The 24,405-nt window shown below is 40.7% G+C and overlaps 1 long non-coding RNA gene across 5 annotated transcripts in view; it reads right to left on the bottom strand.

The window, feature by feature from the left end:
• Positions 1-24,405, bottom strand: part of LOC103278377 (uncharacterized) — a 526,052-nt gene that overhangs the window by 363,330 nt on the left and 138,317 nt on the right. For 4 of the 5 annotated variants that reach the window (XR_010004183.1, XR_010004187.1, XR_010004181.1 and 1 more), the window contains exon 3: positions 15,193-15,265. The exons of the other annotated variant lie outside the window; for it this stretch is intronic. This is a non-coding gene — a long non-coding RNA (uncharacterized LOC103278377). The remainder of the gene's footprint in view (positions 1-15,192; positions 15,266-24,405) is intronic. 5 annotated transcript variants of the gene reach the window in all.

Below are 24,405 nucleotides of genomic sequence, written 5' to 3'. Positions count from 1 at the left end.
AAGAATGAAAAAATGGGGGTCACTACACCTCTCTATGTTAGGAAAGATTGCAACAGTTAAAATGAAAGTTCTGCCAGAAGTATTATTTCTATTCCAAAATCTCCCAATTTTAAGATCTAAAACAACAATAGCAGGCTGGCACAAGGACATAAGAAAGTTTATATTGGGGGGGGGGGGGAGGCCAGAATAGGATTCAAATATTTAAAAGATGATACCAAAAGAGGAGGCTTGGGTCTCCTGGATTTGCAGCTATATTACGATGCATTGGCATTAAGCTGGATAAAGGACTGGTCCACGTTAAAGAAGAGGAAAACATTGGCAGATTAGGAGAAACAAATGAATGGAGCTAAGTAGGCACACATGTTCTCTCTCTTTCCAATGCCACACAACCCACAGAAAATGGAGGACCTTACACTGCTATATATAGAACAAGCTTTGCAAAACGACATGTGATCCATTTCCTTCTTCTGATTGGCTATGGCCAGGCTAACAAGGGGAAAAACTATGTGTAACTGCTCTTTTTAAACATTAGGCAGCAGCTGCCAGGACCCACCCCTGGGGCAGCGGAGTGAAAAAGATTAATCCCAATCAATAGATCTTACTCAAATTTAGATGAAATATTAGGTGGCTCTTGTTTCATTCTGGGAAGACTCCGAAGGGGTCCTTCCTAGTTTGTTTTCGATAGCTTGGCTGCCAAATCGCCGACATTATCCAAAATCCAAATCGACCCATGGGATTTCGGACACCCCTAATATATACACTTTATCCTTTATACACATAGCCCAAAGGTCATTTATACAATATATTTAATAACAGTGTTAATGAAACAAAGTTTGCATATATTGAACTATGAGAAAGCAAATGTGTTGCTATCTCAGCAACCCATGTGAACAATTTTGGATTTTTGAATATTTGAGGGTTTGAAATTTCAGATAACCAATGCTCAGTCTGTACAAATTTATAATATGTACCCAATAATGTACAGTTCATGCTGCGAGGGCCCGTATGTGTATAGGCTCAGTGTGGAAGAACTAGTTTGCAACAGTAAATAATTGTCCCTATCCCACAACTGGTCTGTTGTTATTGTTATGTACCTTTAATGCATTTTCAATTTACAGCGACTCTACAATGAATCTATCCTGGGATTACTTTGTTCGGAATTTGCCTTTGTCTTTCTCTGAGAATGTGATTTACTACCCCCAGCTTGGATTGTGCCAACCCAAGAAACTGAAGTAGCAGCAGAGAGCAGACATCTCAGATAGCCCATCTTGGGTGCCCAGAAAGTAGTTCGACTGTAGCTGTGTTGCGATCAGTTTTGATGGTAATAATGATTGCTATTGGATAATGGAATAATGACTTGTGAGATTTTCTGCATTGGTAGCCATAATAACTTAAATAGTATTGGATACAATACAACCTGAATGGGAAGGGGAAATATATAAAATAATGTTTTATAATCCTCAGTGCACCCTATATACTACTGAGTCCTTGAACTGCAATGCATTACCACTTTGTTTGGCAGTAGTTTCACAGAACTGAAATGGTAAATGTTTAATTAGTTACATGAGTTGTTTAAATACATAAAGGAAAGATGAATTAAGGTTATATATATATATATTTATATATCTTTATTTACTGTCAATAACATCCCTTCCAACATTGTTTTCAGTTTATTTTAGCCATATGTATTGTTTACAATAGGGCAGTACGATTAAAGCCCTATAATTTTCAAATTGCAAGAAACTGTGCTACCCATTTTGAGCTAATTTTGTGAACTGTAATTATGTTTCTATTTTAAACATTCTTTGTTTTTTTCTTTAAAAGACTTTCTAAACAATAAATCTTTTTTTCATGGAGTGAAAGGAGAATGGCTTTCTCCTGTCATAAGGCTTCAGAGGATGACACTTCAGAGGATAAAACTGAGATAGGCTGGTTAAGCATCTGATTCCATCAAAATATTGAATATGAAAGACAGCATTACACACAGGTCTTACAACGATCTAGAATTCCTAACCAACATTATCTAAAATGATATATAAAAGATAACCAAAAAAAAAAAAAAACCAAAACAAAAATACTACTAACAAGAGAGGAATTTGACATTTATATATAAATAAATAGTTTGCTTTTGTGGTGGAAATGGAATCAAATGCAATGTTGGCAATGATAAATTTAGTGGCAATAAAATTTCACCAAATGAATGTTTCATATACAAACAGAGGCGGCCCTAGGTTTTTTTGCTATGTAAGCAAACCTAGGGCCCCGCCCCCCCAAAAAATTACGCCCCCCCCCCCCAACATACTGGCGGCAGCGGCGGCGCACTCTCCAGCTGCAGAACTACGAAGGCCTCCAGGAAGGCCGCGCTTTCTCACGGGATTTCGTGAAATCTCGCAGAAATCTCACGCTATTTTGAGAAATCTTGCAAGAAGAGCGAGGAATTCTTCATTCTGCGGCGAGCGACCCAATGGTTGCCGCTGCTGCTGCTGCTGCTGCCTAGAGAGCGTCCCCAAGTGCTACGCCCCAAGCGGCGGCTTCAACAGCCTCAATATACAATGTTTAATGTCCAAGCATTCGTGAATTTTTTCAAGTAATTCTAATAAGAAAGCATACATGCATGTCTTGAAAACAACTAAGGGTGGATCTACATTATAGTACTAATGCAGTTTGACACTACTTTAACTTCCATGCCTCACTGCTATGGAATCATTGGAGTTATAGTTTAGTGAAGTACCAGTACTCTTATCTAAATTCTACCACTGTTGCTAGTGTGAATTGTGTGGCAGAAAAAGGGGGGTCTACACGGTGGTGCTCCATAGATTTTAGAATTCCCTTCCCAGGGAGTCCAGAATGGCCTTCTACTGTCCTTTAATCAGCAAGCAACCCCCTTTTTATTCATACAGAGTTTTTAAAAGTAAGCTTTTGATTAACACACTGGCTCTCCAATAAGTATTTTTGAAGGCTAGAGATTTCATCCCACTGAACATGTCAAATGTTTGGAAGACTAGATTACCATATAGCTCATGCATACTCCGTTTTGAAATTAAATGGATGATTTTCTTACCTTCATCACACACTAGCAAACTATCTATTTTATTCAGGCGTTCAGCTGATTTGCCATCACATTGTAGAGAGTTGTTCCTGCTCACTGTCCCTCCCCCATTTTCTTTGTGAAAAGAAACATCTCCTCTCCTGGACTATGTTTTTTTGTTCCTGGGTTATAAATGTCATTTCCTAATTGGTTCTATCATAAAACATGGGAAATGTTTATTAAACTGCACAAACTTTGTAGGAGGGACATCCTGCTATAGCATGTTTTGCTCTAGTTTCTCAATGACTGGATATCTTGTAGAATTTCTACTAATTTAACATAGTTTGTGGGTGCAAAAATAAAGTTTCTGGAGCACAACTAGTACTTTCAAAGTAAGGACTACACAGGCACCTGGGGGCTCTCCTTTCGTTCCCCGTGTTAGAAGAAGGAAGGAAGGAGGAAAAGAAAAAGAGGGGAAAGAGGTAACACATGGCACACACAACACAGAGAAGGAAGGAAGGTACCCAGAAAGTGCATGAGACAGAAAGGAACACAACATACTGCCGATCTTGCTTCCCCGTGAGCAACAGATAATGATGGAGCTGTTTCTCAAAGGGGCATTTTGGCTCTTCCCACAAATTGCCTAACTGTATCATTTTAAAGATGAGAATGACGAATACCATCACATGACAGAATTGACCATTTTGCTCATCTCTATCCAGATAATTTGCAAAAAAGGACCCTTGCCAACCAGATGAGAAAGCATTTGAAAAGATAACCCTTTGCAACGCTTTTTAACCCCAAGATATCTCTACTCTACACTTGAAGCCTACATGATGTGATGAACACAGTAGGTAGCCATTTCTTAAGTGGGTGGCTCAATAGTATTCAATGAATGTGATGAACTGGTAGTATTAGGTTAGGTTCAAAACTAGTCTTAATAAATACACAATATGAGGGCCTTTCCAGACAGGTCCCAAAATGCGGGCCCTGTCGGACATTTACCTGAGGTGTCCAAATGACACCTCAGGTAAAAGCAAATTAATTAGGGACAAAGCAGGAAAACCCTGCTTTATCACAAATTCATTAGATACCTCATTAGATCTGAGTCCAATGGGGTATGAGCCCTGTGGGGACTGACTACCAGGGGCCAGTCTCCACACCCATCTGACACCTTTTGGGCTCATGGAGTTCGAAGATGCAAGATGGTATGCACCCCTTTCCCTACCTTCCCCCAAAGCCTTAAAAAAACAACTTATACACTTCTTGGAATGTCATTTCTATGTGCCAGGAGGGCTGCTGGAGAGGAGGCATGGTGGCCAGGTAAGTTTTAATTTTTGTAAAGGCTTTTGGGGAGGAGGGTTAGGGTGGTCCCATTCCAGTGCAGTAGTTACCGCTCTGGAATGGGACACCCCCCAGGAAACTTTGCTTCTTTTGGGCACCCATGGGGACTTAAACGCTCTTTAGAGCAGGTTTAAGCCCTGAGTGGAAGCACTCTGCATCGTATGATTTATACTCTTATTCTGAAAGAGAGAGAAATAAAGAGAATAGTCGTTTAACTCCCTATAAACTGTGATATTTGATAATGCATAAAAGCCAGTCATTAATAAATATGCAGTCTAATGGAACTTCTTAATCATACAAAACATTTTGATGCTCAACAGCAACAATCTATAAATGGTTACGAATATAAATGATACAGATTTAAGTGCTTTTAGCATTAATAGTATGGTTAGTATAGATCATTAATTAAATGCTTGCCAAGGCTGCCTTTGGCCATTAAGAAAATATGCATATTTTATTACTATTTATTATTTTCATAGCACACTTCAAGGTGAAGTGTCCTATATAAATGTGACTAGAATCAATTATGCCAGAGAAGGCAAATCAGTATCACTATCCATATATCAGAGAGGAGGGAGTTTGTGCCTGTTCACCAGTGTTGATGACGGATTGTCTACACTGCTTAGAAGAGTCCAGCTGGAAGTAAACATAACCAATCCACATTTAATCCTTTTAGTTGTTATGTTAGCTGTATCATGGATCATTGTGAGATAACCTAACCTTAAAAAAACCCAGAGATTTAAAAGGCTAAATATTGTTTCATAGATAGAATAATACAGGTGCATATATTTCTTTAAATGCTTTAAATCCAAGCATACTCCCTTGTAACCTCTGGAAGAAACTATGTAACATTAAACAATATTTGTAAAAAAAGGAAAACCCTGTTGTTGTGCATTCAGTCATTTCCAACTTATTTTGACACTAAGACAAACTATCACAGGGTTTTCTTGTCAAAATTTGTACAGAGGTGGTTTGACTTTGTTTCCTTCTGATGCTGAGACTGCGTGACTCCAGAGTTCTTGTCCAATGTTCAAGCCACTACACTACACTATCTTGTAGGACCTTATCCATGGGCGACCACCACTTTTGGTGGCCACCCATGGGAATTGGTCTCACCAGTGTTCAAAAATGGAGAGAAGACTCCATTTTCAGGAGCTGTTTCCTGATTGAAGAAAGAGAAGGGAAGTGGGGGAAAGTGGGAAGAAGATGGGGGAATGATGTGGGATGGCTAGCCATCCCCAAAGATGGATTTTGTCAGAGTAATATGAGTCTTCACTCTTCCAAACACTTTTCCCCACTTCCCTCCCTCTCACGGGATAATCTCCTTAGTCAGCACTTACTATTTCTTTTCTTTTTTTAAAAAAAAAATACAATAAAAATCTTTCCTCTATATATTCAAGGACCTTATCACACTAAAGTATCTAAGGACCTCATCACATTAGGGAGAGGCTTTCAAACTGCTCAGCCAGACAGGTCCTGGGCCTCATTAAACTACAAACCACAGAATTCTGCAGGAAGCAGAAAGTGGATTTTAAAGTGGATCCATGCTCTAATGTGATGAGGCTATATCGATCTTTTAAATTTTTCCTCCATCATCCATCAGTTTAAACTCATTGTTTTTATTGGAAAAGGATGTAATATAATTAAAGAAAGTATTGCTTTGCCAAAGTTATGATTGTTATGAGTTCCCTTGTGGTGAGAAGGCGGGTTATAAATAAAGTTTTGTTGTTGTTGTTGTTGTTGTTGTTGTTGTGGTTGTTGTTGTTGTGGTTGTTTTAGGAATGCTGCAAAATCAGCTCTGCAGCCATTTCAAACTTCTGCAAATGTCTCAAGAACGTGCAATGTATGAGCAAGTATTAACCAGGAGATCATTTCTGTTTAATAAAAGCAAATTGTTACATCTTTCACGTAAAATTGACATATTGGCAGATAATATGGCCAATCTGACTTTGAATCCAGTCCTGATAAACATCTTCTCTAAGGGCAAAGAGGAAAGGTAATCAAACAAGCTGTAAACAGCCAGATATCTTTTGTTCCTTGATAAATATTTGCCTTTGTCTTTTGTGATAGCATTGCAGACTGCCTGCATTTTACTTCCAGAAGGAACCTGTTGTTTCTGCAGAGAAAACATTTAATTAAGATCATTGCTGATTTTGCAGCTCTTGTGTACCAAGGGGAAATTGGGGGGGGGGGGGGGGAGAGAGAATGACAGTAGGTAGTGTGGAGAGAAAGAAGCCAGCCCCTTGCATTGTAAACAGGAAAGAACAAATGTTATGCAGGGCTTAAAACAAGGAAACATGAGCCCCCCTGCTGGTAACTAATGGAGAGGAAGTTATCTCTGACAGATCCAAAACTACATGGATGTGTGAAGAAGAGAGAAACCAACCAATACTCTCACTATTATTGAAGGAAAAAAGAATATTTCTTGCTATTTGCCATCAAGACAGCCTTGACCAATGGTGACTCGGATCTCCATTAGCACAAATCATAAACAGCCATCTTCAGGTCTTTCAAACTCAGGCTTTGTCATTGAATCTATCCATCTGTTATATGGAGCACAGTGCCTCTGATTCCCAGCCCCTCCAGGCATTCTAGAAGGATATCATGCTCGATGGTATCAAAGGCCACTGAGAGATCTAGAAGCACCAACAGGAACACACATTATGTTGACACAGAGATCGTCCACTAAGGCGACCATCAGTTACCAAGTATTATTGCCTTTCACTTCTAATGTTATGGGTTGGTGGGTTGTTGTTGCTAAGAGAGAGGAAGCAGAGGAGGTATGGAATGTAAAGGAAAATCAGGATATACTTAGCATGATCCAGAATGTTAAATACAAACTAGCTTAGGACATTGTGTTTGTCCAAGGGCATTTCTTCACTGACCACTTAGATTGGTATGGAAATGTATTAGTCCCATGGTGGGTATACATCACATGGGGCTGATCCAGATGAGTCTGGGCCAATGTCACCTTAACACACCCTTTCCCCAGGTCAACGTCAGAAGAAAGCCCATATTCTGTCCTAAGGGCTACCAAGACAGTTGTTCCCAATCAGAATCAGCTATTTTAAATGTCATCCTGTATTGCCCAGGCTTGGGCAGTCAATAGGATGGCAGTCCCCTGTGCACAACCTGTGTTGTGGCAGTTGCCAGCTATGACATGGCACCTACCTGCTTCCTGGTACTCTGCCCGATGTCAGGCAGAGTGCACCCCATTTTAAGGGAGAAGGGAGTGGGGGTGGGTGAGTTTTCTTTCTCTCCCCCTCCCTCCTCCTTTGGTGCAGAGTTAATACTATGTTACAGCAAGGGACAGCCACAAGATGGTGGAGGGACATCTAGGGTGACTGGGCCATAGGGACTGCCTTCAGACTCTGAAGTGGTTGAAGGAGTTCATGTGTGGATTCCATGTGGGCCTCATCCAGTTTCTAGAATGCAGGAACAGGCCTCCATTATGGGGCTGCATAGAAGTTCTTGAAGAGGCTGAGCCAAGGGATGTCCTCAGGACCTTGAAACATCACAGAAAATCCTGGTTTCTCAGATGTACATAAGCAAGAGTTGTATGAGATCCAGAAGCAGCACTTTTTCTGTAGCTTCTAAACATATTACCACTATTTGAAATTGCATGTCCAAATGGAATAGCCTACCGATTTTTTTGTTCAACCTGTAAATCTAATGAAATTGAACCACCAAGGTGTACTCTGCTAAAAGAATAAAATACTTTAAGCATACTAATAAAACATGATACATATCCAGAACTAAGCTCACACAATGCATTTATGCAAATTCTGTGGTGTTTTAGATAGGCATTTCACAAAACTGAATGAGACTGAATGCGATTGATTCCATCATCCTGAAGTCCAACATTTAACCTGTCTTTTAAAAAGCACTACGCCTAATTGTTCTCTTTAGCTGTCATACTCAAAATTAGTATACAAAGGGCTGGGAATATTCAGAAAGCTTTTTGAATGTATGTGAAAATAATCAGGTTTCCCTAATAATGCATTTAGTATGTGAAGCCCAGAGTTCTAAAGTTTGTAAACATGTGACATTATATTCCATGCATTATTTTTCTCAAATACATGCATAGTAACTCTACTATGGGCTTTAACAGGAAGAAAGGAAGAAAAAACAGGAATATGACAGCACCTTTAAGACTAATTGGTTTTCATTTTAGCATGAGTTTATCAGAATACAAACTCACTTCTTCAGATACTGTTGTAGTTGGGTCAAGGAGCAGCTTTGGTACTACTGCTAGTAGGAGAAAAAGGGGTAACAGGGAACAGGTGTCTGATGAAGAACAGCAAGTGAAAAGGATTCGTGAAATACTTATGGCTCCCTCTGAGGATGAAACGTTTGAAGGATTCTCTAGTGGGGAAGAGGAGATGCTAGAGGATGATGAGTTGACAGAGAGTAGAGGGATTAAAAGGTCAACTCGGGAGTAAGAGTCTGATGGGGAGAGGGAAAGAAAGAAGATCCGGGAAATACTTATGGCTCCCACAGAAGATGAAATGTTTGAGGGTTTTTCTGGGGATGATGGGTCTGGAAGTGAGATGGAGAATGCTGATTGGACTCAAGTAAGTGTGGATGATGAACCTGCTCATGGAGCTGCATCAGGGAGTTGACAAGCCTCTCATACTTCTGGGACATGAGGAGATCTAAGTCTTGAACGGAGATGGAGGGACTGGAGAGATGAGGGGCGAGGCCCTCTAACAAGATCAAGATCAGCTGCAAGGAATAAGGAGAGGGCGGGGGTCTCATCAGGATCAGACTCCGATGAGTAAGTTAAAAGTAGAGTTTGGAGAATGGTTGCCTTGCAGAAGGCAAGGTGTCTCTTGGGACGTTGCTTTGTTGCTGTCTGTCTCCTTGGGTCCTGGCTGTACAGCTTCGTGTGTTCCTGTATCTGGTCTACTTCCTGGATTGGCATTCCTGGCTCTTTGACTCCAGTCTGTTCCTTGGCGACGACTTCGTTTGCTCCCGCTTCAGCGTTTCCTGCTCTGGCAATCCGTTTGGTGTTCCTGGCTCTTCGTCTCCGGTCTGTTCCTGGGCGATGACTTCGCTTGCTCCCACTTCAGTGTTCCCTGCTCTGGCAATCCGTTTGGTGTTCCTGGCTATTCTGGCTCTTCAACTCCGGTTTGTTTCCTGGTGACGACATCGCTCGCTCCCGCACTCCCTGCTTTGGCGTTCCGTTTGGCGTTTTTGGCTCTTGACTCCAGTTTGCTTCTCGACAACGGCTTTGGACATCCCCAGCGGTTTCTGGCTTTGTTTTAAGAGCAGTTAGCTTTTTTGACTCTCTGTGCCACAGCGATGCATGGCGTTTGTTTTCTGGAACGTTTTGACTGTGTTTTTAATGGATTATCTGGCTAGATAATCCGGATCATCTCTCTACTCCTATTTTAGTACCTTTTGTTGCTGAAACTACTTCCTTTTGTTTATAACACTGAAGTTAAGTGTTTTTTTAGATTAACTTCTCATTTAATAAACGTTTGTTAACACTATTTGTGTGTGTGGCACTTTAAGAGGAGTCTGTGTTTTGACAGATACAGTACAGCGCCCTGGATCCTTGCCCATCTTGGCTTTTAAAACAGGCCAGTGGCGGGTTAGTTGATTGGTTTATGCCTATAATTAATGCTTCATTATCACAGGGCAAATTTCCATCTAGCCTAAAGCAAGCTGTGGTTAGGCCTATCCTGAAGAAGGCCTCTCTGGATTCGACCAACCTAGGCAATTACAGACCAATCTCTAACCTTCCATTTTTGGGCAAGGTCTTGGAGCGGGTGGTTGCCTCGCAGCTACAGGGATTCTTGGAGGATGCGGATTTTCTAGACCAATCACAGTCTGGCTTCAGGCCTGGGTTCAGTACCGAGACGGCTTTGGTCGCCTTGGTGGATGACCTCCGCAGGGAACTGGACAGGGGGAGTGTGACCCTGCTGGTTCTCTTGGACATCTCAGCGGCTTTCGATACCATCGACCATGGTATCCTTCTGGGACGGCTCTCTGGGATGGGCCTTGGGGGTACTGCACTCCAGTGGCTCCAGTCCTTCCTGGAGGGGCGTTCCCAGATGGTGAAGCTGGGGGACACCTGCTCGGACCCCTGGCCTTTGACCTGTGGGGTCCCGCAAGGTTCTATTTTGTCCCCCATGCTTTTTAACATCTACATGAAACCGCTGGGAGAGGTCATCCGGAGTTTTGGAGTGAGGTGCCATCTCTACGCGGATGACACCCAACTTTACTACTCTTTTCCACCTAAATCCAAGGAAGCCCCTCGGATTCTGGACCAGTGCCTGGCCGCTGTGTTGGCCTGGATGAGAGTGAACAAGCTAAGACTTAATCCTGACAAGACAGAGGTCCTCCAAGTCAGTCGTATGTCTGATCAGGGTATTGGGTGGCAACCTGTGCTTGACAGGGTTGCACTCCCCCTGAAGGCGCAGGTCCGCAGCTTGGGGGTCCTCCTGGATTCGGGGCTGACGCTTGAGGCCCAGGTGTCGGCCGTGGCCGGGAGGGCCTTTGCACAATTAAAACTTGTGCACCAGCTGCGACCATACCTCGAGAAGTCTGATCTGACTACGGTGGTCCATGCCTTAGTTGCCTCTAGACTGGATTATTGCAATGCGCTCTACGTGGGGCTGCCTTTGAAGACGGCCCGGAAATTGCAATTAGTTCAGCGCTCGGCAGCCAGGCTTCTAACAGGAGCAAACTACAGGGCGCGTTCTACGCCTCTGTTTAAGGAGCTCCATTGGCTGCCGTTTGTTTTCCGGGCCCAATTCAAGGTGCAGGTTATCACCTACAAAGCCCTAAATGGTTTGGGACCCACCTACCTTAGAGACCGCATCTCCCCCTATGAACCTGCATGATCTCTTCGCTCTTCGGGGGAGGCCCTCCTCTCGCTCCCACCACCTTCGCAGTTGCGGCTGGTGGGGACGAGAGAGAGGGCCTTCTCCGCTGTGGCCCCCCCACCTTTGGAACTCACTCCCAAGGGAGATTAGACAGGCCCCCACCCTCCTTGCCTTTCGAAAAAGCCTTAAAACCTGGCTTTTCCAGAGGGCCTTCGACGACTAATTTTTGGGGGTTGATTTGTCTGCCCATTTAATTTAATTAGAGAGTGTTCTGCCATGATTATTGATACCTTGCTGAGTACTTCTGCCTCGAAGCTACAGAAGCCCTCTATTTCGGCCTAGAACTGTTTTATCTCTTTGTTTTTAACATGTGATGTATGTATTGATTGTATGACTGCTTTTTATGTTTGATTTTACAATGTGTAATTTGTCACTGTTTTTATTATTGCTGTGAGCCGCCCCGAGTCCCCTCGGGGAGATGGGGCGGGATATAAGAATAAATTTATTATTATTATTATTATTATTATTATTATTATTATTATTATTATTATTAAAGCTTCATATATAAAGCATATATATGTGTGTGTGTGTGTGTGTGTGCGTGCGTGCGTGCAAATAAATGCAGTATAATAGGATCCTTTCTAGATCCCAGTTTGTAATTTTAAAAATATCTACTACCGTGTTTTCCCAAAAATAAGACGGTGTCTTATATTAATTTTTGCTCCCAAAGATGCACTAGGTCTTATTTTCAGGGAATGTCTTACTTTTCCATGAAGAAGAATGCACATTTATTATTGAACAAAAAATGAACATTTTATATATATAGTTGTCATCACAAACCAGCATAACCAGACAAACTGTGAATCCTATCAAGAATTTCTTGTTACTACCAATATTTCCATGTACAACACTCTATGGTACGTACATTTACCAATCCTGCATGTGTTCAGTTCGGCGGGCATGCTTCCAAACAAAAACTTTGCTAGGTCTTACTTTTGGGGGAGGCCTTATATTTAGCAATTCAGCAAAACCTCTACTAGGTCTTATTTTCTGGGGATGTCTTATTTTAGGGAAAACAGGGTATATTACACAGAAGACTTGAAATTCGGCCTTTTGTTTGTGGATGTATAGGTCTGAAAAAGAATAATAAGAGTATAGGATAATTTCCTTTCTACAATTTGTGTAAATTTCACAACAAAGGAATCAATAAATAAACCCAGAGTGTGGTGGGATTAATCCAAGATTATCTCATTGATTTGCCCAACAAGTGGAGGGAAACCAAACTCGCTTAAGAGCACTCAGTCTGATAATGAATAGCAAAGAATGGCTAGACTTCAGTAACAGCCTAAGGGTGATAATAATAATTTTATTATGTCAAATGTTGGACACAATGCAAAAGGATAAATGCTGAAACCTTTTGACACTTTAAAGGTACTTCCTGCATTCTTATCATTGCCTCAACAGCACTGCAGTTACAAACAAAAATGAATGTGAAGCTGTGCCATAAAAACATACAAATTAGTGAAAATCTGGAATATTTTTAAAATGTGTTTTATTTTAATATCTCACAGATGTAAAAACTATGTAAAATGTGAGTTGCAAATAAATTGATTTTTAAATGGAGGTGTAGTTAGAATGATTTCATCTACCCCCTCAGTCCATATTATAACATTGTACTATAAAATTACTGTGTTATTATTCCACTTCTGTCATGATTCCATCCTATGGAATCTTGGGATTTGCAGTTGGAGGGGGCATTTAAGATCCTCAGTCAAAGCTGTCTGGTGTTTCACCAAACTACAACTCCCTGAATTCCATAGGATGGAGCCATGGGACTTAAAGTGGCAGAAAAATATTACATTTCTGTAGTTTGAATACTTCCTAGGTCAGGTTTTCAAGACAATTTATGTTTCAGAATTAAGGAAAACTTCCAGCAAATGTTCACAGATAATCACAGGCTGTGCATCTCTGAAGTTAAACAAAGTAGGGTGGAGGGATTCATTTCATCATGAAACACTATTTACAATCTCCCTCTGGTCATAATAAAATATATAATTGCATAATTATGCAGATATGTTTTTTTTAAAAAAGATATTAGTGTATGGAGAGGCAAGAACAGAAATTAAGTTCTCTGAAAGAGAAGAACTAGAATTGTCAGAAAGAGAAGAACTCAAAAACCACCACAAAAACAAGTCCTTTAGAACCCATTGGCAACTCACTTAATGGCATATAAAGCAGACGTTTCAGTACATTTGCTGAAACTCCAAATATCTCTGCTTTTCTATCAATTAGTAAATGGCTATAGAGTTTTAAAAATATCTTGGTAGAATTCAATAGACCCTGCTGTGGTGACAGAGACTGCCAAATTCAAAAGAGTTCTTTAAGGAGTCTCTAAAGCAGGGATGGGCAAACTTCGGCCCTCCGGGTGTTTTGGACTTCAACTCCAGGAAATCCCAGCCAGTTTACCAGCTGTTAGGAATTGTGGGAGTTGAAATCCAAAATACCTGGAGGGCAGAAGTTTGCCCATGCCTGCTCTGAACTGCTTGTGTCTGTGTGTTTGGGGTTTTTTTAAAGGTTCTACCTCCACTGTAGTTTTATGGGAAATTTGCACAACACAACCTCTCAATCCAGAGGTGGACTAGGTATAAAAATATTAGTTGGGGTGTTTATGAATTGATAGTTTGAATGTGCCTCCATCTAAAACAACTCTACAAACACACAACAATAGTATATTAGGAGGAGAGGACCCTTTGAATAATCTTTCCATTATCTTGTAAAACATTACCACAGACAAGTACACAATGATACAAGGCTAAACCTTTTTTAAAACAAAAATTATGCTGGAAGTTGATTCACACCCCAATACCACAGAAGCCAGAAAATTTAGCTGGATAGGTGTAGTGTTAATCCCTTATATATGACATTCTGCCATGATGATATTCAATTCATATTGAATTGAATATTCATGTTGAGGAATGTTGGCTTCCTCATTAGCAGATGAAAGAAACAATTGGATCACGTTGTTCTAGTTAATAACATACTTAGTTATCCTGATAACTAAAATTACCTGTTCAGCAATAATCTTAGAGTCCTTCCAGACAAGCTAGAAATCCAGGAGGAATTGGATTATTTTAACCCAGTTTTTCCCAAATTTCTGTTCCCATCCCCAACCCAAATCCTGGGCTTTCCCTCAGACGGTGGTCAGATGCCATCCCGCCCCCTCCATTTGGACATCTCAGGTAAAACTGAGACAGGTTCTGTGATATGCGCCTGTCTGGAAGGGCCCCAAGTTAGGGCTAGAATAGGTTTTACCTCTTCTGGGACTGAGAAAATTGGTTTCTGGCAGGATGAAAGAGGCACTATTTCAATATTCTGGAAGAATCCATATGTATAGCTCTTGTAGGAAGGGCTATGTATGTACAAAGGAAAGAAATGAAAAGTTTGGATATATTTAAGTCAACATAGGATTAGTAGGGAAAAGATCTTGCTTGAAATACAGAAACCAGAGGCATAAAAATTTAAGCCTGCAGGTGAAATATCTGAAGGTTAACAATCCTGGTTAAAAAGAAATATGTGCATTACCATTCAAAAATCAATAGTAATGCTACATTGGTAAGAGATAGTGTTGTACATGGAGGTTTACTAGCTGCTTTGAGTCTCCTTGAGAGCAAAAGCAGGGTATAAATAAACATAAACAAACATAAACATAAACATAATCATAATCATAATAATACTTATCAACTCGCTTCTCACATAGCTTTGTTGACACTGAGTAAGTGACCTTTTTTCATTCTAAGCTACCTCACTGTTACTATCATATTCTGGAATATCCTCTTGTACATCTCTTCACAGGAAGTGCTGCGTAAGCATAAAAGCAATGAATAAACTTTGAATTTTTCTGTGTATCTCACGTAAAACGGCCAGACAATAAACACAAGAGTTGCCTTGAATGACACAGTAATATCAGAATATGTCAAAACAACTTACTTTTCATTCTGTACAATTGATGGTTAAACAGAAAGTTTGTGCTGCCAGCTACCTGATGAAAATCCCTGAAGACCTAGAAAATGGAGGCAATAAAAAGGAGTTCAAAATCCATGCACATTTCCAAGCAACTTTCTAATGCTGCTAATTTTATTGGAGTTTTATTTGGATATCTATTTTCAAGATTTCAATGCACATTTTTTAACATATGGTGGATTACTTCGATTAGAAATTTCTGAAAGCTTGTGCCTGTAAAAGACAGCATGCTTTAGGATATGAAACAATGTATGTCATGTTCGATGCTCATAAGCATCCTCCAACCCTCCCTGCCATCAACCTCAACTCTAACCTAATCATGCTGTGTAAGAGAGTAATTCTTGGGCCTTTTTTCTGAATAAAGATTATTTACAGCAGTTATTATATTTGTCTCCAATTTCATAAAATCAACTGATGATGTTATAGCTATTTCACCATTTTTTTTTCATTTAGACAGTAAAAAAACCCTTTGTTTGGTACCCCCCCCCCCCCCAAAAAAAAGGTCTCCACAAACAAACAAACTGGAAATATAAATAAGAGTTCTTTCTTTCTCCCACCCTGGACCTTCCACTGATATATAAACCCCACTTGACTAGTTTCCAACCTCTGAGGATGCCTGCCATAGATGCAGGTGAAACGTCAGGAGAGAATGTTTCTGGATCATGGCCATACAGCCCAGAAGGCTCACAGCAACCCACTTGTCTTTATCATATTACACAAATGTAATGTGCACTTCAATTTTGGCATAGTCATTTAGGCAAAAAAAGGTGTGGCTGAGATTGGTGTAAATAAATATGGTAGTTTTAGCCTTCTTACTCAGATAGAAGCTTGAATAGGGGCAACAGTAACTAGGCTTTGGCATTTTGGAGCATGATAACTATGGTCCTTGTCCTCTGCTGAGCATGAGAATGATGAGCAAACCTTCTTCTCTGACAACTCTGATTGCAAGGCTGGGGTGATTTAATTGAATTGGGGACAAAGTTAGTAGATGTAGGCGAAACATCAGTATTTTAAAAACTCTAAAATCAGGACAGTAAATAAAGAACACCACTAACAAAAAAGAGGAATTCCAAACAGGAAACAATCAGGGCCAGCTAACACCTGCCAAAAAAGGATTCCCCCAGGCAGAAAGCAGCTAGGCCTTGAAGCTGCAAGGCTATTCAATGCTAATCAAGGTGGCAAATCACAACACTCACACCTGCCTCAGACAAGAGTTCTTTTTCCCACCCTGGACATCATTCCACAGATATATAAAACCCACTTGCCTAGTTTCCAAGAGACCTCACAACCTCTGAGGATGCCTGCCATAGATGCAGGTGAAACACCAGGAGGGAATGCTTCTGGAACATAGCCATAGATACAGGCAAAATGTCAGGAGAGAATGATTCTGGAACATGGTCATACAGCCCAGAAAGCTCACAGCAACCCAGTGATTCTGGCCATGAAAGCCTTCGGCAACACAATAAATTTATCACTTACACTCCTAGTTATGAAGAAATGGGTAATGTATTATTATTATTATTATTATTATTATTATTATTATTATTATTATTATTATTATTATTTGGCTAGATAAGGAGAGACAGTTAATACATTTATTATTATTATCACATTAGATAAGGATAAGGGGTAATACATTCATTATTACTATTATTAAACTAAATAAGAAGTGAGCAATGCAATTATTATTATTATTATTATTTTATTACATAAGGAGAGGTGGGTAATACATTTATTATAATTATCACATTAGATAAGGGCAAGGGGTAATAGATTCATTATTACCATTATTAAACTAAATCACAAGTGAGCAATGCATTTAAACGGTTCTAGCCCAATCTACTTGTCCAAACGTATCTCTTCCTATGAGCCAGCAAGATCTTTAAGATCATCTGGAGAGGCCCTGCTCTCAGTCCCTCCTGCCTTGCAAGCGTGGCTGGTGGGAACGAGGCAGGGCCTTTTCGGTGGTGGCTCCTTGGCTGTGGGACACCCTCCCCAGGGATATTAGACAAGCTCCTACTCTTTTGGGCTTTAGAAGAGTCCTAAAAACATGGCTATGTGCCCAGGCTTTCAACGAATAAACGATTAAGATAATACAGACTGACCCATGGATAAAGCACGAAATTACCAGACGAACGGATCTGAGCATATGTGTTTTTAAAATTTATATACTGTAATTTTATACTGTTTTTAATAGTTTTTAACTGATTTTATGTATTGTTGTTTGATTTTGTATACAGAGTTCCCTCACTTATCACGGGGGCTAGGTTCCAGGGCCATCCGCAATAAATGAAAATCCGCAAAGTAGGGACACTATTTTAATATTTATACATTATTTTAGTAGTTATACACTATTTTAAGTCTTTATCAACCAATCGTGTGTTGATAAATTGCCTCCTTCTCCTCCTGTTGCTTCTTGGGCTCCTTTTCTCACCTTTTGGCTTCTCCTTCCTCCCTTCCAAGCCCAAGCTCTTCTGTTACTATCACTGCTGCATTGTAGGCATATTGGTTTGTTTGTTCAATTGATGTTATCTGGACAGTGGAGAGTACTGCATTCACATCTTTCATGAGAGGCGCCAGGTGTCTCTTGGGCACTGTTTTTAGAGTTGGGAGCCGTTTTCTTATGGCATTTGCTGCAGCATGAGCCATGATCTTATCCTTGAGCTCTTGTTGTCTTGCTGTCAAGGTTCCTGGTGGTTCAGCAGATGTTTCAAGTGCTGGTTTTTCAAATTATTGCAAATTATTATTATTATTATTATTATTATTATTATTATTATTATTATTATTATTTGACTACATAATGATAGGTGGGAAATACATTTATTATTATTATCACATCAGATAAGGACAAGGGGTAATAAATTCATTATTACTATTATGGGATGGAGGGAGGGAGGGAGGGGAAGAGGAAGGAAAGAAAGAAAAAAGGTAAGAGAAGGAGGAAGAAAGAAAGGGGGGAGAGAGAAAAGAAGGAAGAAGAGGAAGAAGGAAGAAAAGAAAGAAAGGAGGGAGGAAAGGAAGAAGGCAGACAGGAAGGAAAGAAGGGAGTGAGAGAGGAAGGGAGGAAAGAAGGATGGGAAGGAGGGAGAAGAGGAAGTAAGGAAAGAAGAAAAGGAAGAGAAGAAGAAGGAAGGGAAGGAGGAAAGAAGGATGGGAGGGAGGGAGGAAAGGAGAAAGGAAGGAAAGAATGAAGGATGGGAGGGGAAGAGGAAGAAGGAAGGGCAGAAAGGGAGATGAGGGAGGGCACCAGGGGATCCTCAGCCCTGCCTCACCTCGTCTACTCCTCCCCTGGCAGGCCACTCGCTCCACACCCAAGGTTCCAAAGGACTCCCACGAGGGACCCCGGGAAGGAAGGAAGAAAAGGAGGGAAGGAGTCCCTCTCACCCGCCCACCCACCCTTTCTCCTGCCCTCCCTCCCTGGAGGTCTCTCCCCTGCCCTCCTGCCCATGTGGCCCTTCTCCCTGGCTCAGGACTCTGCACCCTCAGCTGGGCTCCTGGTGCACCACTAACTGTCCTGCAAGAGGCAGCACCTGGGCAGAGGCTGCTGCAGGTGCTGTGGGTGGAGGACCAGGAGGGATGCAGAAGCCCGACGGCAGGAAACAAAAGGCTGAGCCCACTGCTGCTGCTGCTGTTTCTGCTGCAGCCTGCAGGTGATGACGTGGGCATCGGAAGGCGGAAAAGAGAGAGGAGCCCTGGGGACATAGTTAAAGGGGCAAGGTGCAAAGAGGGTGGGGGAACCTGCGAGGGTGAGAGGCAGGCAGGCACTGCACCCTTCCAGGCTCTGCCAGCTCTTCCTGCCAAGGCACTCCCTCAGGCCCAAGTTAGCACTCCCTAGAGGATTGCACCTTCCGCAGCTGTGTAGTTTGCGTATAGCTGGAGCTGCCTCTGGTTGGGAGATCACCTGACTATGGTTTTACTGCAACTAAGGACAAAATTGACGGTTCTACAATGCTTGGACCTCTCTTCAGGCACAGAGCCTGCCAGATCCCATCATATGACATTGGTCTACTTCCAGCGGGGCTCCATGCCTGAAGACAGGTCTAAGCATTGCAAGAGGTAGTGCCAGTAACACAGGAGGTTTCCCGTGTTGTATAAAAAACATCATTGGGAGGCCAGGCGGCAACGCTTCCCACTGTGGGATGAGATGAGGGGCAAGGTAGGTGATGCAGGCTGTGCACAGCAACTGAAGCTGACACCAAACATTCTGAGCCATTGAGTCCACTTAGGGGTCCAATGACAGTCATGGATCTAGGACATTCTCAAGCTATGTGCTTGTTCCTTCAGGTGGAATGAAATTCTATCAAGAAGAAACAGTTTAATGTGTTGTCGAAGGCTTTCATGGCCAGAATCACAGGGTTGTTGTATGTCTTTCGGGCTGTGTGGCCATGTTCCAGAAGCATTCTCTCCTGACGTTTCGCCCACATCTATGGCAGGCATCCTCAGAGGTTGTGAGGTATCCATACCTCACAACCTCTGAGGATGCCTGCCATAGATGTGGGCGAAACGTCAGGAGAGAATGCTTCTGGAACATGGCCACACAGCCCGAAAGACATACAACAACCCAGAAACAGTTTACTTGATTCCAGGATTGAAGAACAACCAGTCCATAGAGCCTCAGTCTTATATTGATCCAGCTTCAGTTTATTAGTCATTCTCATCTAGCCCACTATAGCATCCAGGAATTAGTCCTACACACACACTGTCCCAGCTGATTCCAATGACAAGGAAAAAATACTGCTGAGTTCCATCTACATACTGAGGACACCCCACTCCAATGCCCCTCTATAAAACCTCCCCAGTGGCTTCACATAGATATTGAATAGCCTGGGGGATAAGATAGAACCATAGAGCACCCAACAGTGTAATCACGGTGGTGCCAAATGGAAATCCTCCAATCCTACAACCAGCCCTCCTGATAGCAGTGGAACCACAACAGAACATTGCTACCTACGCCCATCCCACAGAGCTAGCAAAGGAAGATATCATGATCAATTATATCTAAAACTGCTGAGAGATCCAGGAAGTTCAACAGGGTAGCATTCTCCCTTTCTTTCTCCTGGAATAGGCAAGGAAAACCTTTTCACAGCTGTCCTCTGCCTAAAACCATATTGAAATGCATCAAAATAATCTGATCAAAAAAATGCCTGAAACTACCCAGCCACCACAGATTGAAGCACCTTGTCTTAAAAGGGAGGTATTTGCAATAGGTGGTAGTTCCCATATATCATTGGGTCCAGAGAAGTCCTCTTCAGAAAATGCTGCACTACTGCCTCTTTCTTTTATTCCATCAGAATCAGATCATATCTGATTCATCACACAAAGATACTGTGAACTGCACAGGCCATTAAAAACAATGGGTAGACTATACATGAACTCTCATGGGCCTTAAATTGTCTGCCCTTCAGCTACCAATCTCTCAGCTTACAGCATCTAGTAAAATGTACCTAACCATTTCCCCAAAATTAAAATAAAATTAAGTCTTAGAAGACATAAAGAAATCAAAATAAGCAATGTGATTCATGGTCATTTGTTTTTAAAGGATCTTTGAAAACAAAATGCTTGGTTTGTTTGTTTTGGTTCACACTCAATGGGAAATTTGGCAGAGGGGACATATGAAAACTCAGAGAGGAAGAAAAATCAAAGGTGGGAAAATATTTCTGTGTGCAATGGAAATTTTTGGTTCAGACCCAACACCTCTGCTTGCATTGTGAAGGGCCAGTCAGTTTTTCTTTTCTTTTTAAATGACCCTTACAGGATGTTAACAACAACACATAACATTAATGATTTATATCCACAAAAGGTCATTAAGGGTGCCTCTTTGATTCTTCATTTTACTTATCCTGTCAATAAAGTGCTTTGTTAAACTCTTGCACTGGCCTCATCAGGAAAAAGGGGGAAGAAGAAAAAACAATAAGGAGATAAGATCTAACAAATGTGATTGGAAATGGGGAGAGTAACCATATACTAACATAAAAATAATATGGTAGCAGTAATTACAGTTTCCTTGTAACTAAAATGCAGCATTTAATCATCATTCAGAAACATCCTTTTTGTAATTAAATCACTGTATAGCTTTGACTATAGGTACCCCCATAGAATCTCCCCATAACAGACATTACAGAGGTCATCCATTGTAAATCTTATTCTGTTTCTTGAGCAAACAAAGATAATTAAGGTGGTTCATAGAAGGGAAAAGGCAAGGCCATAAACACAGCAGACAAGGCAAGTAATAGTCTTGCAGACAAGGCAAGTAATTAAAGTAGTTAATTCCTGAAACAAAAAAAGCAAGTCTATAAACTTGTTGCCAATTTGAAACTCTTCTTAAAGCAAATATCAGTAGACAGTGGGGCATCCAGTAATTATCAGAACTCCAATAGGTGTGACATGACACATCCATGAATCAGTCAGCTACTTGCTATGAAATAGTAGAGGCATGGTTCATTCAAGTAAAGACAGAGGAGCATATCTATATTCCTATAACCTAAATAGTTAAGGACACAATTAAAGAGTTAGGGAAGCAAATGATCAACCTTAAGTAACTACATTTAAAAATATATGCACCCCTTTAACCATATTAAAAATTAATAGTCAAGATGCATGGTAAAAGTACAAAGGTACATTTGTAACAACTGTAATGATCAAACTAGTACAGTGACACTTACTGCACATGGTACGGGAAACAATTTATGCCATAAATTGGCCAACATTGATCTAGGTTAATGCTACAATTCGGTGGAAAGGCTAGCTTTTTGCTAGTGAAAATCTATCTGAAGTCTGTTTTGCAAAGCTCCTTATAAGGATTGCACAGAAAGCAATGGGGCCACTGGTGTGAAGGAGAAGGGTTTGACAGCAGAAGAAAATTGTGCTATAATGATTAGCATTTGTAGTTCTATGAAGTCTGTTCTTTATCATGTCCTGCTTGATATAGCAATATTATTTTATGTTAAATATCTATGGTTAAGAATAATATGAGCAGACAATGAAGATGATGCGAGCTGAGAAGATATTGTAATAATTAATTTAACTGGATTGTTGTGTTATATATATAATGTTTTTATACAAGATGCAATAGTAATTGGTAGGTTATTTTATCAAGTACTTTTTGTTTAATTTTGTCTTAGCTGCTATTTTCTTTTGATATTTGATTAGTTATTTTTGCATTTTCTATTTATGAATATGTTTGGCATTGAATGTTTATCATTTTTTGTTGTACTCCACCCTGAGTCTCTTTGGGGAGAGAGGGCAGAAAAGATATTATTATTATTATTATTATTATTATTATTATTATTATTATTATTTTAATATGACACAGCAAACAAGATAGATATGCTGGATTCCGTTTCACAAAAGCACAAGTCGAACACTTCCCAAGTGTCTAGGATTGTGTGATGTATTTTCGGATGATGCGCGCAGATCCCAGTAGGGTGGCCTTTTGCTATTATTATTATTAGGGCTGGATCTACAATGCCCTATATCCCAGGATCTGATCCTAGATTATCTGTTTATCCCAGATTATCTGGCAGTGTAGATTCATATAATCCAGTTCAAAACAGATGACCTGTGATCAGATCCTGGTATATAGGACTGTGTAGATCCAGCCTAAGTTGAAAATGTTGGAAGAATATTAGTATTAATTACTATATATGATGTGTTTATATTGATTGTGTGTGGATTGCTTACTGTTTACTCATAGCTCTGTAATTAATACAAATGATTTAAAGATATAGCAATACTAAGCATTCTTATTAGGAAAAAAATCAGTTTCCATTTTGTGAGGACATAATGTTGTCTCCTTGTCTCATGTGGGAAAAAACACGTTATCCTCATTTTTGCCATCTTCTCTTCACCTCACTGCATCACTAACATGTTCCATGCATCTTGCTTTATCTCCCTTTCCTCCTCCTTTGTCTTTACTTGTCTTGTATCGTGATGATAAAAGAGCTTTCATCAGCCTGCTTCCTTGTCATCTGCCTGATAGCATTATGCAGCACTTTCTTCTTTAGAAGGCAGGTAGACCACCTCATAAAGTGAGTCAATAAGAAACAAAAGAAGGACTTGAGTTGAACCTGTGGCTGCAAGGGAGAAAAATAAATCACAAGATCAAGATGAAGCAAGCTGAAAGCATATATTGAAATGAAGACAGAAGGTGAAGGTGAGGAGTACAAGAAGTAACGGAGAGAGGGAGGCAAATGTGTGATGCAAGGCAAGAGTGGGGGAAGTAGGGAAGGGAGACTGAAATGCAAAGAGCAAGAGATGTAGGTATTACAGTAGGTGAAGCAAGGTACACAAGAGGTTAAGCATGGTCTGGAAATGTATCTTACCTTCATCTACATTTCCCTCCACAAATGGTGGAATGCAAAAACCAAGGAAGGGGAAATAATATAAGGAAGACAGTGAAGAGCAACTGTGGAGTAAAAGGCAGATGCTTTGTAACAACATGAGGAAAGAAAGAGGAAACAGGGAAAAGAACATAAGGAGTAGAGTGGGAAGATTTGAGGAGCAAGAGTAAATACAAAATGAGGAAAGATTCAGGGGAAGGAGGACTGCTTTTTAAGTTTATCCTTTCTTTCTTCTGCATTTTTCCCAGGGAATCAGACCGCAGTTACTCTCAGGTGCTTCCTGTGATAGTTTCAGCATCTGAATCTTTTTTCCATCCGTTAAAAAAACCTCTGATGTTAAAAAATATTGTAGCAATCTCATGAGGATATGCAGAATTTGAAGTACCTGTTCAAGAATGAATGCCCTCTCTTATTGTTTCATAGCCACCTTACCAGATTGCTATCTTGTTATTAATTTATGCTCCAACCCTGGAAGGTAGACTTGCTTGAAGACAATGGTGGTAATCGTTGAAGGCTTCAATGACCAGAATCACAGAGTTGTTGTGTGTTTTCTGGGCTGTACGGCCATGTTCCAGAAGCATTGTCTTCTGACTTTTCACCCACATATATGGCAGGCATCCTCAGAGGTTGTGAGGTATATATATGTGGGTGAAATGTCAGGAGAGAATGTTTCTGGAACATGGCCGGTATAGCCCGGAAAACAAACAACAACCTAGTGGTGGTAAATTCTATATCAAGCAGTGATTTGAACTTGGATCTGTTTGTCTAAGGCAGGGGTCCTCAAACATTTTAAGTGGAGGGCCGGTTCATGGTCCCTCAGGCTGTTGAGGGGCCAAATTAT

Source organism: Anolis carolinensis, chromosome 3 (genome assembly GCF_035594765.1).
Source record: "Anolis carolinensis isolate JA03-04 chromosome 3, rAnoCar3.1.pri, whole genome shotgun sequence".
Classification (NCBI taxonomy): domain Eukaryota; kingdom Metazoa; phylum Chordata; class Lepidosauria; order Squamata; family Dactyloidae; genus Anolis; species Anolis carolinensis.
The sequence above is the reverse complement of the archived record's forward strand: the minus strand, read 5'-3'. Positions and strand labels throughout refer to the sequence as shown.